The sequence below is a fragment of the Macaca nemestrina genome, chromosome 16 (assembly GCF_043159975.1).
Source record: "Macaca nemestrina isolate mMacNem1 chromosome 16, mMacNem.hap1, whole genome shotgun sequence".
Classification (NCBI taxonomy): domain Eukaryota; kingdom Metazoa; phylum Chordata; class Mammalia; order Primates; family Cercopithecidae; genus Macaca; species Macaca nemestrina.
Genome location: NC_092140.1, coordinates 74580968 through 74595141, shown reverse-complemented (window position 1 = coordinate 74595141; position 14174 = coordinate 74580968). Strand labels below are relative to the sequence as shown.

The 14174-nt window shown below is 40.2% G+C and overlaps 1 protein-coding gene across 2 annotated transcripts in view; it reads right to left on the bottom strand.

The window, feature by feature from the left end:
• Positions 1–4888, bottom strand: part of LOC139359102 (phosphatidylinositol 3,4,5-trisphosphate 3-phosphatase TPTE2-like) — a 134040-nt gene extending 129152 nt beyond the window's left edge. Inside the window, exon 1 of one of the 2 annotated variants that reach the window (XM_071081284.1) lies at positions 4447–4888. The gene's annotated coding sequence lies outside the window, so the exon portion shown is untranslated. The remainder of the gene's footprint in view (positions 1–4446) is intronic. The other variant, XM_071081283.1, reaches the window with a different exon arrangement.
• Positions 4889–14174: the final 9286 nt, after the last annotated feature.

Below are 14174 nucleotides of genomic sequence, written 5' to 3'. Positions count from 1 at the left end.
CAGCCACTCAGAAGTCTGAGGTGGGAAGATCACGTCGGACCAGGAGCTTGAGGCTGCAGTGAGTCAGGATCACACTATTGCACTCCAGCCTGGGTGACAGAGTGAGACCCTGGGTCAAAAAATAAAGAAATAAAGAAATGAATAAAACTAGACATTACAATTGACACCACAGAGATACTAAAAATCATCAGACACTATTATGAACAACTATATATTAATAAACTAGAAAACTTAGAGGAAATGCATAAATTCCTTTACACATACAACCTACCACGATTGAATCAGGAATAAATAGAAAACCTGAACACACCAATCGTGAGTAATGAAATTGAATCCATAATAAAAAAGTATCAAAACAGTGAAAAGCCCAGGACCCAATGGCTTCACTGCTAATGACTTCACTACCAAATTCTACCACACTTACAAAGACAAACTAACACCAGTTCTCCTCAAACTAGTCCAAAAAATTGAAAAGGAGGGAATTCTTCCTCATTCTACTAGGCTAGCAGTACCCTCATACCAAAACCAGATAAGAATGCAATAACAACAAAAAAGATAGTTACACTCTAATATCCCTGATAAACACAGATGTAAAAATCCTCAACAAAATACTAACTGAATCCAACAGCATATCAAAAAGATAACATACCAGGATCAGGTGGGATTTCCCAGAAATGCAAAGGTAGTTCAACATACACCAATCAACAAAGATGACATATCACATCAACAGAATAAAGGACAAAATCATATGATCATTTCAAGAGATATAGAAAAAGCATTTGATAAAATGCTTTTTTATCAAAAAGTTCTTCACGATAAACACTCTCAACAAACTTGGCACTGAAGGACCATATTAATATCTCCACATAATAAAGGCTACATAGGACAAACCCACATTTAACATCATCCTATCATAGCTTTCAGCTTCTCCTCTAAGAACTGGAACAAGACAAGGATGTCTATTTTTGCCACTCCTATTCAACACAGTTCTGGAAGTCTTAACCAGAGCAATCAGACAATAGAAACAAATAAAAGACACCCAAATTGGAAAAGAGGAAGTAAAACTGTCCCTCTTGGTAGATGACATGATCTTGTATCTAGAAAAACCTAAAGATTCCATCAAAAGCTCTTAGATCTGATAAATGAGTTCAGTAAAGTTGTAGGATACAGACAGATGTGGTGGCTTATGGTGTAATCCCAGCACTTTGAGAGACTGAGGCAGGAGAATCACCCGAGGTCAGGAGTTCAAGACCAGTCTGACCAATATGGTGAAACCCTGTCTCTACTAAAAACACAAAATTTAGCCAGGCGTGCTTGCGTGCGCCTGTAGTCCCAGCTACTCAGGAGGCTGAGACAGGAGAATTGCTTGAACCCGGGAGGCAGACATTGCAGTGGGCCAAGATGGCACCACTGCACTCCAGCCTGGACTACAAAGCAAGACCCCGTTTAAAAAAAAAAAAAGTTGTAGGATACAAAATCAACATACAAACGGTAGTAGCATTTCTATACACCGATAATAAACTAGCTGAGAAAGAAATCAAGAAGGAAATCCCATTTATAATAGCTACAAGAAAATAAAATACCTAGGAAAAAAATTTAACCAAGTAGGTGAAAAACCTCTACAAGGAAAACTACAGAACACAGATGAAAGAAATTGAGAAGGAATAAAGAAATGGAAAGACAACCCATGCTCATGGATCAGAAAAAAAATCAATATTGTTAAAATGACCATACAACCCAAAGCAATCTACCGATTCAATAAAATCCCTATCAAAATACCAGTGCCATTCTTTACAGAAGTAGAAAAAATAATCCTAAAATTCATACGGAACCAAAAAAGAGCTTGAATAGAGAATCAATCCTAAGTAAAAAGAAAGCTGGAGACATTGTACTATCTGACGTCAACATATATTACAAGGCTCTAGTGACCAAAACAGCATGGTATTGGTATAAAAACAGGTAGCAAATGAAACAGAATAAAAATCTCAGAAATAGATCCACACATTTACAGCCAACTGATTTTCCACAAAGGTGTCAAGGACATTCACTGGGGAAAGGACATCCTCTTCAACAAATGGTGCTGGGAAATTTGGATATCCATATGTATGCAAAAGAACATGACTAACCTCCTACATTTCGCTATACACAAAAATCAATTTGAGATGGATTAAAGACTTAAACATAAGCCCTGAAACCATAAAACTACTAGAAGAAAACATAGGGGAAGCACTTCAGGACACTGGTCTAGGAAAAGGTTTTATGGCTAAGACTTCAAAAGCACGGCAACAAAAACAAAAGTATTCAAATTGGACTATATTAAACTAAAAAGCTTCTGCACATCAGAGGAAACAATGGACTGAAGAGACAACCTGTTGAATGGGAGAAAATATTTACAAACTATTCATCCAACAAGGAATTAATATCCAGAATACACAAGAAACTCAAACACCTCAACAGTAAAAAATAATAGTAATTCCATTTAATAGTGGGCAAAGGGTCAGGCACAATGGCTCATGCCTGTAATCCTAACATTTTGGGAGGCTGATGCAGATAGACCGCCTAGGCCAGGAGTTTGAGACCAGCCTGGGTAACATAGTAAAATTCCGTCTCTACAAAAACATACAAAAGTAGACTGGGTTTGGTGGCTCATGCCTGTAATCCCAGCATTTGGGGAGGCCGAGGCAGTAGGATCACTTGAGTCCAAGAGTTCAAGCCCAGCCTGGGCAACATAGTGAGATATCATCTCTACAAAAGTCAAAAAATGAGGTGGAAGGATCACTTGAGCTCAGGAGATTGAGGCTAGAATGAGCAGTGATCTCACCACTGCACTCCCATGCCGTCTCCAAAAAAAAAAAAAATTTTACACACACACACACACACACACACAAATTAGCTGGGCACAGTGGTACATGCCTGTGGTCTCAGCTACTCTGGAGGCTGAAGCAGGAGAATCATCTGAGCCCAGGAAGTGGAGGCTGCAGTGACTCGTGATTGCACCACCGCACTCCAGCCTGAACAAAAGAGCAAAACCCTGACTACAATAAATAAATGAATGAATGAAGGAATGTGGGCAAACGACATAAATAGATATTTCTCCAAAGAGGACATACAGGTATATGAAAAAATGCTCAACGTCACTAATCATAAGGGAAATGCAAATTAAAACTACAATGAGATATCATCTTCACCCAGTGAGAATGGCTATGATTAAAAAGACAAAATAATAATGGATGTGGGCGAGGATGCGGAGAAGGGGGAACTCTTATATACTGTTGTGTGGGAATGCAAATTAGTACAGTCACTATGGAAAATGGTATGGAGATTTCTCAGGAACTGAAAATAGAGCTACCCTACAATCCAGCAATGCCACTACTGGCTGTTTATCCAAAGGAAAGAAAACCAGTATATCAAAGGGATGATACCTGTACTTCCATGTTTACCGCAGCACCATTCACAATAGCAAAAATATAGAATCCAACTAAGTGTCCATCAACAGACAAATGGATAAAGAAAATGTGATACATATAATCAAGTACTATTCACCCATAAAACAAGAATGAAATCTTGTTGTTTGCAGCAACCTGAATGGAACTGGAAGTCATTGCTATGTGAAGTAAGCCAGGCACAGAGAGACAAATGTTGCATGTTATCACATATGTAGGAGCTAAAAAAGTTGATGGTGGATAGATAGATACCAGAGGCTAGGAAGGGTGTGTGGGTTGGCAGGGAAGAGTGGTTGGTTAATACAGTTAGATAGAAGGAGTAAGTTCTAATGTTCTATAGCAGAGAAGGGTGACTACAGTTAACACAATGTATTGTGTATTTCAAAACAGCTATAAGAGAAGACTCGAAATGTTCCCAACATATGGAAATGACAAATACTCAAAGTGATAGATACCTTAAATACCCTGATTGATCATTACATATTCTATGCATGTAACATATCACATGTACATATGTACCCCATAAATATGTACAAATATTTGTTGTGTACCAATTAAAAATAAACAAAAGTTTAAAAATACATTATATGTACACAATGAAATATTAGTCAGCACTAATACACTGCAAGTTGGATGAACCTTGAAAACATGCTACATGGGCCGGGCGCGGTGGCTCAAGCCTGTAATCCCAGCACTTTGGGAGGCCGAGGCGGGCGGATCACAAGGTGAGGAGATCGAGACCACAGTGAAACCCCGTCTCTACTAAAAATACAAAAAAAAAATTAGCCGGGCGCGGTGGCGGGCGCCTGTAGTCCCAGCTACTCAGGAGGCTGAGGCAGGAGAATGGCGGGAACCCGGGAGGCAGAGCTTGCAGTGAGCCGAGATCGCGCCACTGCACTCCAGCCTGGGCAACAGCGTGAGACTCCGTCTCAAAAAAAAAAAAAAAAAAAAGAAAACATGCTACATGAAAGAGTGCATAAAAGATCACAAATGGGCTACTCACCAGGATGATACAGGAGCATCACTTGAGCCTTTCCTGCTTGCTTCGCTGAAGGCATCAGGCACTTCCATGTCTGGGATCAACTCTTCTGAAAGCAGGTCCTAGCAGGACTGTGGGTGTCCACATCCAGGATGAGGAACCTGCAAAGAGCTTGGGATACTTACCCCTCAATCTGGAGGGAGGAGCAGGGGCTGGCGCCTTAAGGACTTACTGTCCTTCTGACCAATCCTGATGTTTCCAAGGCACTGGGGTTTTCAGGACTGGATAAGACTGTTTTAAGGCCACAGTGTGGCAACTGCAGTGTGGCAACTGCAGCGAGTCACAGGCCAAATCCTCAACTCTGGCACTGTCTAAAGTGCCTTTCTTGGCCTGGTGAGGTGGCTCACACCTATAATCCCAACACTTTGGAGATCAGGAGTTCGAGACCAGCCTGACCAACATGAAACCCCAACTCTACCAAAAATGCAAAAATTAGCCAGGCATGGTGGGGCGCGCCTGTAATCCCAGCTACCTGGGAGGTTGCCGCAGGAGAATCGCTTGAACCCGGGAGGCGGAGGTTGCAGTGAGCCAAGATCACGCCACTGCATTCCAGGCTGGGCGACAGAACAAGACTCCATCTCAAAATAATAATAATAATGATTTTAAAAAATGAATAAATAAATCAGTGTGTTTCTTGCCCATTCCATGTCTCACCACAACTCTATTAAGCAGGTATGAATGGCTCTCCATGGCTGTAATAGAGGAACTCGGGGCCTTAGATTCCACCCCTCGCCTAACCCCTGACAGCCAGTGACCAGTGGAGGTTCAATAAACAGTAGTCGGTCTTATTATTATCTTATTACCACTCTCTCTGTGGAGTTCCAGCAAAGAGGGTTCCACACCTCGTTGGGGACCAGTTCCCGAGCAGGGCTCCGAGCACCCTCTCCAGGCGGCGACGCGAGGGCCCTCGGGGACTCCGAGGCTCCTCCTGGGCCGTGTGGGTCCTCACAGAAATGGCAGGGCATTGGGGCAAGCTCCGCCCACTGCGCAGGCCGAAAGGTTTCTCGAGCATCCAGAAAGCTCGCCTGACCCTTAGAGGCGAGGTTAGGCCACCAACTCATATCCTGGGGAAACTATGGAGGTGGAATTCGGTTTCCACAGGCGAAGTCAACAGAAACAGCCAGCCATATTGAAGCCTGAGCAGAGCTCCCAGTCAGGCCCCGCCCCCGGCGCCAGGCTCGCTGGGCCCCGCCTCCTCCCGGAGGTCCCTCCGGTGATTTCTTCATTCTGCTAAATGGTTAGCGAGCATCAAGCACAAGCTGAACGGCGGACAGGCAGTGAGCCGACACACAGGGGCCCCGAACTCAAAACAGATAAATACTCAGACTTGTTCCTATATCCAAAGGCAACTGATAGGCTCATTTAGGCTCTGGCTTCCGGTGATAATGAGTTATAGATGACAAGCCTCAAAAGGAAGAGCCCCTCTCATTGTCTGCGCTCCGCCCCAAGCCTGCAGACTCAGCTTTGGTCCTCACTGATAATCATTGCCATTCACCATTGGTGATTAACTCAGCCATCACTCTGGAGGTTCCAAGGACTTCAGGAGCTGCGTGTCAGGAACTAAGGACAGGGGCCAAATATTAATTTTTATTATAATATTAACAGCCACAAATGTTCACAGCTTTTATTGAATACTCTCATCTTTTACCACTGAGTTCTGATGCCATGCCTATCGTTTATATTTCCATATATTATTTGGACTCTTTCTAGGCTCTTTTTCATTTCATTAGTTTATACATCTATCTCTGCACCAATACTACACTGTTTAACTTAACTTTTTAATAATTATTTAAATCTGGTAGAACGAGTTTCCCACTTTGGTGCTTTGTTTTTAAACATAGACTCTTCCTCATGAATTGTAACATTAGCTTCTTCAGTATTGTAAAAAATCCTCTTGAATTTTTATTGGAATTGCATCGTTTATGAATTAATTTTGGGAGAATTGACATCTTTAGGATTCCATAACGATTATGTTATTATTTTTAGTAATGTTGCTTTTAAAATTATGTTTTCTGAGTTGTTGTTGCTGGTATATAGGAATGCAATCTTTTTTTGTATATCAATTCTGCATTCAGAAAACTTGTTGCACTGTTTTATTAACCTTGTCTATAGATTGTCCAAGAGAGGCAGCGAAGTGTGATGGTAAACAGCCAGACAGCCCCTTCTACTTTCTTTAACTTTATTCTGCTGCCCTTTATCTAACATCTTAAACTAAATACTTAGCTCATTAAGTAGTCTTTATTCCTTTTCAGTGCCAGCATCTGAAAAAAATAAATGCCTCTCTAATTATCTAGTGTGTTGAGGGACCCAATGCCGCCACCGTATTCAATAATGAGCTAGAAGGACTCACAGAACTTAGACAAGCTGTTCTATTCATGGTTATGGTTTATTACGATGAAAGGCTGTAGAATACATTCGGAAGAAAAAAGGCACATAGGGCAGAGTCCAGGCAGAACCAGGCACAGCTTCCAGTTATCCTCTCCCTGTGGAGTTATATGAACAGAACTTAATTCTCCCAGCAATGATGTGTGACAATATGGACAAAGAATTGTCAACCAGGGATGCTCACACAAACTTTTGTGTCCAAGATCAGCTACATAGGCATGAAGCCCCCACACTATTGACCCTAAATACTCAGTCTCCAACCCATTCCTCCCTACGAAGTCGAACTCATACAATATGACCCACGGCTCCAGGGAAGCAAAAACAGGTGCTCACCATAAATTACATTATTAACACAAATTCTGGCATTGCCCAAGGCCTGAGGTATACAAAGACACTCTTATCAGGCAGGATATTTCAAGAGCTAATAGTTGGTCAAGAGTCAGTCTTTTCTTGGAGGCATGCAATCCCATAGCTGGTGAGTCAACCCTTTACTATTCACTTATATTTTATGAATTCAATTTATAGTTCTACTGTTAATTTTATTTATTTAGAAGTCTATAAACTGTATTTTTTACCTTTATAAAATATAAATGATAGGTACTATATAATGTTATACACCTCCTACACATTGCTTTTGTCACTTGAAATTGTTCCATATTTCTTTAAAAAAATGTTTTTTATTCTTTTGGATGGCTGCATTTTATTTACCAATTTTCTATTGATAGATATTAGGATTTTTTGGTCCAATTTTTTGCTATTCAAAACGAGATTAATAACTCGTGTGTGTGTGTGTAATTTTACTTATGTTCTAATATGTTTGTGAGACATATTCCCAAAGTAAAATTATTGGATTAAATGATGTGTTCAGATGGTATATTCATCTGTAATATTAATAGATCTTGCATTTCAGTAAACTGTTGCCCAGAAAGATTTCACCAACTTTTATTCACTAGCAACGTAAGGAAGTATCTGCTTCCCCATACTCTTGCCAACTGACTGTATTTCAAAATATTTTTGTAATACCTGGTGTACTGGTGTACTCCAGTACTATAATACTGGTATACTCCAGTACTACAGGAATGATATATCTGTAGCTTTTATTTTTATTTTATTCATCATGAGTAAGGTTGAGCATCTTTTCACATTTGAGTCACTTTTTTTTTTTTTTTTTTTGAGACGGAGTCTCTGTCTATCACCTAGGCTGGAGTGCAGTGAGGTGATCTTGGCTCACTGCAACTTGTTCCTCCCGGGTTTAAGCCATTCTCCTGCCTCAGCCTCCCGAGTAGCTGGGACTACAGGCTTGTGCCACCGCGCCCAGCTAACTGTTGTATTTTTAGTAGAGACAGGGTTTTGCCATGTTGGTCAGGCTGCTCTCGAACTCCTCGGTCTCCCAAAGTACTGGGATTACAGGCATGAGCCACCGCACCTGGCCTTGAGTCACTTTTCTGTCTTTTCAATGAACTGTTTTATATACTTTTGTCCATGTTTCTGTTGGCTTATTCATCTTTTCCTTATTGATCTGAAAGAGCTCTTTTACACTGGTGATGTTAGCTGTCTATATGCATTATGAATTGGAAATATTTTTCCCAATTTGTTGTCTAACTTTTTATTTGTTGTGGATTTTGCCACCTATTTTTAAACGATTTAATTCATCAGTCTTCTATTTTTAGGAAGTCTTTTGCTATATTGTGCTTTTTAAAAACTGTAAAGTTATGAAAATTATTCTTAATGTTTCTTTGACTCATTTTATTGTTTTATTTTAAAATTTAAATCTTTTGGGCCTGGCACAATGGCTCACACCTGCAATCCTAATGCTTTGAGAGGCCGAGATTGGAGGATCACCTGATTCCAGTTGTTCGAGACCAGCCTAGGCAACAGAGTGAGACCCAGTTTCTACCAAAAAAAAAAAAAAAAAAACACCTAAGAATTCACCAGGTATGGTGACGCACACATGTAGTCCCAGCTACTCAGGAGACTGAGGAGAGAGGATCACTTGAGTCTAGGAGTTCAAGACTGTAGTGTGTCTCTGGACTCCAGCAGCCTGGATGACAAAGCAAGACCCTGTCTCTTAAAAAAATAGTAATAATCTTTTGTTCATCTGAAATATATCTTGGTGTAAGATATAAAGTAAAGCTAAACTAATTTTTGTTCCAAATGACTGCTCATTTATCCCAACACCATTTGTTGAATTTTCTATTTATCACTAATTTGAAAAGCCACCTTTATCATTGTGTAAAGAGCCTCATGGATTAGGATCGATTTATAGACATTCAGTTCTGTTTCATTGGTCAGTCTATTTAATCACACTTTTTTTTTTTTTTTTTTTTTTTGAGACAGAGTCTCACTCTGTCTCCCAGGCTGGAATACAGTGGTGCGATCTCAGCTCAAGTGATTATCCTGCCTCAGCCTCCTGAGTAGCTGGGATTATAGACACATGCCACCACACCCAACTAATTTTTGTATTTTTAGTAGAGACAGGGTTTCACCGTAGTGTTCAGACTGGTCTCGAAATCCTGACCTCGTGATCCACCTGCCTCAGCCTCCCAAAGTGCTGGGATTACAGGCGTGAGACACCGCATCCTGCCTTAATCACACTTTTTATGATGTGGAGAGGTAGGCGATAAAGGCCAGTGTTGACCTCTTTGAGGTGTAACATTTTGGTTGAGGTGTAACAAACATACAGAAAAGTGCACAAATCACAAGTATAAAGTTCAATGAGCATTCACAGTGTGAATATACAGTACAGTATGTACTCAGTACTCATAGCCAGTACTCAGACCAAAGAGCAAAACATTACCAGTACCTAGAAGCCTCCTTCCAGTTACCGCCCTCCTGAGGGTAACCACTGCCTGACTTACTTCTGATTTCTAATAGGATAATTCATCATGCCAGTTTGGAAATTTAGGAGTTGAATTATTCAGTATACTCTTCTGTACCTTCTTTCACTCAATATTATGCTCATGACATTCAACCACTTTGATGCATATAGTTTTAGTTCATTCAAACTCATTGCTGTAGAGTTTCCCACTGTATAAATGGAAGACATTGTATTTATTCATTCTACTGTTAATGAACATTTGGGAATTATTGATTTTTTGCTATTAAGAATAGTGCTTTTATGAACATTTATACATATCGTTTCATGAGCTTGTGTTCCGCTTCTAATGGATGTAGAGTTAGGAGTGGAATTACTGGACCAGAGGGTATACATATGTTCAGCCTAAATAACAAACAGTTCTTCCAAAGTGATCGTGCCAGTGTCAGAGTTTCCAGTACTCCACATCCCGGCTCACACTTGGTATTTGTAGCAGAAGCTGTTGGTGGCCATCCATTTGCACTCAAGCTTCCCTATTTCAGTTCACACCTGCACCTTAAACTCTACCTGAGGGTTTCCCTGGCCATCAGAACCTTTTAGGTCCTCACTTAAAACAGGCCAGAAGGGAAGGGGATTAATAAGTCCTGAGCAGAGATCTCAACCAATGACTGATGCGCCGTGGTTTATGCATACCCTAGCTCCCTTGACCTTGGGACAGGAAGACTCTGAAGCACATGCTCTACACTTGCTGTCAGAGCTCCCAGTGGGAGTAAGCTCCAGCTGGCACTGGTGATGACATGCTTGATAATATGGCCTGTATCTGTTGCCTTCCTCTCCCTGTCTGGTTTCCACTTCCCTCCGGGTATTTTAAATCCTTGTCTCACAGAGTCCACTTCTGTGGGAATCCAAACTAAAGACAATCTATTTTTCTTTATTTTGGCTGTGGTGGAGCCGGGAGTGATTAGAGGGAGAATATGTCTTAAAATGCTCTAATGAGGGAAAGTGATAATGCAAGAACAGTTGAGAAAAACTGGCTTAGATATATGATTCATATCAAATTTATTTTTGTGTATAGTGTAAGGGAGGGGTCCGGTTTCTTTATTTCTTTTCTATTTTGCATATGTTTATCCAATTGTAAAAGCACCACCTATTGGAAAGACTTTTCCCCCCTTGAACTAATTGCCTTAACACCATTTCACTAATAATTGACTATGTATATATATGGGCATATATATATAAAATATATGTATAGTCTGGTCTCTGTTCTGTTGGCTTCTTTTTCAACTATTATGCTAATACCATACTATATGGATTACTATACCTCTATAGTAAATTTTTTTTGAGGGTCTCACTCTGTCACCCAACAAACTTGAGTCTTCCAACCCGTAAACATGGCATATTTTTTCATTTATATGCATTTATGATTTTTTAATAAATAGGTCTATGTATTTGATGTTATTTCAAATGGTATTTTTATTTCATTTCTCAATTGTCTCTTGCTAGTATAAAGAAATACAATTGATATATATATATATATATATATATATATATATATATATATGGGCATCATTCTGATTTCTATTCTGTTCTATTGGCTTCTTTGTCTACTATTATGCTAGTATCATACATATAGATTACTATACCTCTATAGTAAGACTTTTTTTTTTTTGAGACAGGGTCTCAGTCTGTCTCTCAGGCTGGAATGCATTGGCACTATCTTGGGTCCCTGCAACCTCTGCTTCCTGGGCTCAAGCAAGTCTCTCACCTCAGCCTCCCTGGTAGCTGGGATTACACACGCACATCACCACACTGTGCTAATTTTTGTATTTTTAGTAGAGATGAGGTTTCAGTGTGTTGGCCAGGCTGGTCTCAAACTCCTGAACTCAAGCGATCTCCCCGCCTTTGCCTCCGAAAGTGCTGGGATCACAGGCATGAGCCACTGTGCCCAGCCTTTAGTAAGTCTTAAATAAGGCCAGGCACGGTGGCTCATGCCTGTGATCCCAGCACTTTCGGAGGCTGAGGCAGGTGGATCAGCTGAGATAAAGATATCAAGACAATCCTGGCCAATATGGTGAAACCCATCTTGAACTCTTGGGCTCAAGCAATCTGCCCACCTCAGCCTCCAACAGTGCTGGGATTATAGGCATGAGCCCCCATGCCCTTGAACTTTCTTAAATCCTCATATGAAAGCATTATAATTTACTTATTTTTTATGCTACCAGACTTTCTCCACCCTTTCATATTCAATATTCATAATTCAACAAGCATAATATACCTTATTATATTTATGCACATGTAATTGTTTTTAACTGAACAATGTGCTTGTTATATTGCTTAAAGTTTTTTTAAAAAACTAGTTTTAACACATAAATTATTTTTATTGTGTATTATATGATAATGCTCATAATATTTAATCTTTAAACTTGGCTTTTATAAAAAAGTAAGTATCACACTTAGATAAGCATGCATAAGTAGAACATACATGAAGCTTATATAGTAACTATATTTCTTCATTTTATTTTCCCTTTATTTTTACACATTTTAAATACAAGTGCTTTGTTTCTATAGGAGATATTCTCAACATGGGAAGTACATCTAAGTTATGAAGCATAACAATTAAATAACATCCATAAACCCATGACCTCATGCAGAATGAAACATTTCTAGTCCTGTGAAAGCTACAGGACTGCTGGAATTTCTACAGTCCCCTTGCTTCGCAACAGAGGTGACCACTCTTCTGAAGGTTATGTTCATAATCCCTGTGCTTTTCTTTATAGTCTGGATATGTATCTATGTATAGAGAGGGGAGATGTAGATGTAAATATAGATATATCTGAAAATATATTACTTTGTGATAGTTATTTTTAAGCTTTATAAAAATGGATATCGTGCTGAAGTGGTATTTACCTTGAAGCACACTGTGATCGTGACATATTTTGAGGTTCACTTCCCACGTTTAGGTTCCTACTTCTCCACGCTGAAGACATGGTGAGAGAATACAGGGGGAGCTGAAGACAAATAACGTAAACTTATGTTTGAGAAGCACCTTTTACTCTATGAAATGAAGTGAGTGTAAGCAGTAAATGGAACAACAAGCTTTCAGAGTCACTGCAGGGCAAGAGCTGGGGAGGGAAGAGCTGGCTGGTCAGGGAGGATGCACTGGAGAGAAAAACCATCACTCAATTGGCCAGGACATTCCAGGACATCAGGGAGACCACACAACAGCCAGAGTGTCTCTTCTCCTCCAAATGACCGCAACACCTCTCCAGCAGGGGTACAGAACTGGGCTGAGGCTGAGTATTGCTGAGTCAATACCATTTAGAACATAGGCACGGGTAAGGATTTCATGACAAAAACGCCAAAAGCAATTGCAACCAAAGCAAAAATTGGTAAATGGGATCTAATTAAACTTAAGAGCATCTGCATAGCAAAAGAAACTATCATCAGAGTGAACAGACAACCTACAGAATGGGAGACAATTTTTGCAATCTATGTATCTGACAAAGGCCTAATATATAGAATCTATAAGGAACTTAAGCAAATTTACAAGAAAAAAAACAAACAACCGCATTAAAAAGTAGGCGAAGAGGCTGGGCGTGGTTGCTCATGCCTATAATCCTAGCACTTTGGGAGGCCGAGGTGGGCGGATCGCGAGGTCAGGAGATCGAGACCATCCTGGCTAACATGGTGAAACCTTGTCTCTACTAAAAATACACAAAATTAGCCGGGCGTGGTGGCAGGTGCCTGTAGTCCCAGCTACTCGGGAGGCTGAGGCAGGAGAATGGCATGAACCAGGGAGGCGGAGCTTGCAGTGAGCCGAGATCGCACCACTGAACTCCAGCCTGGGTGACAGAATGAAACTCTGTCTCAAAAAAAAGAAAAAAAAAAAAAAGACAAAAAACATGAACAGACACTTCTCAAAAGAAGGCATTCATGTAGCCAACAAACGTATGAAAAAAAGCTTAATATCACTGATCTTTAGAGAAAGGCAAATCAAAACCACAATGAGATACCATCTCATGCCAGTCAGAATGGCAATTATTAGAAAGTTCAGAAACAACAGATACTGGCAAGGTTGCAGAGAAAAAGGAACACTTTTACACTGTTGATGGGAATGTAAATTAGTTCAACCATTGTGGAAGACAGTATGGCAATTCCTCAAAGATCTAGAGGCAGATATGCCATTTGACACAGCAATCCCATTACTGGGTATATACCCAGAGGAATATAAATCACTCTGTTATAAATATACATGCACCTGTATGTTTATTGCAGCACTATTCACAATAGCAAAGACATGGAATCAACCCAAATGCCTATCAATGATGGACTGGATAAAGACAACGTGGTACATATACACCATGGAATAGTATGCAACCATAAAAAGGAATGAGATCATGTCCTTTGTAGGGACACAGATGGAGCTGGAAGCTGTTATCTTCAGCAAACTAACACAGGAACAGAAAAATCACCGCATGTTCTCACGTATAAG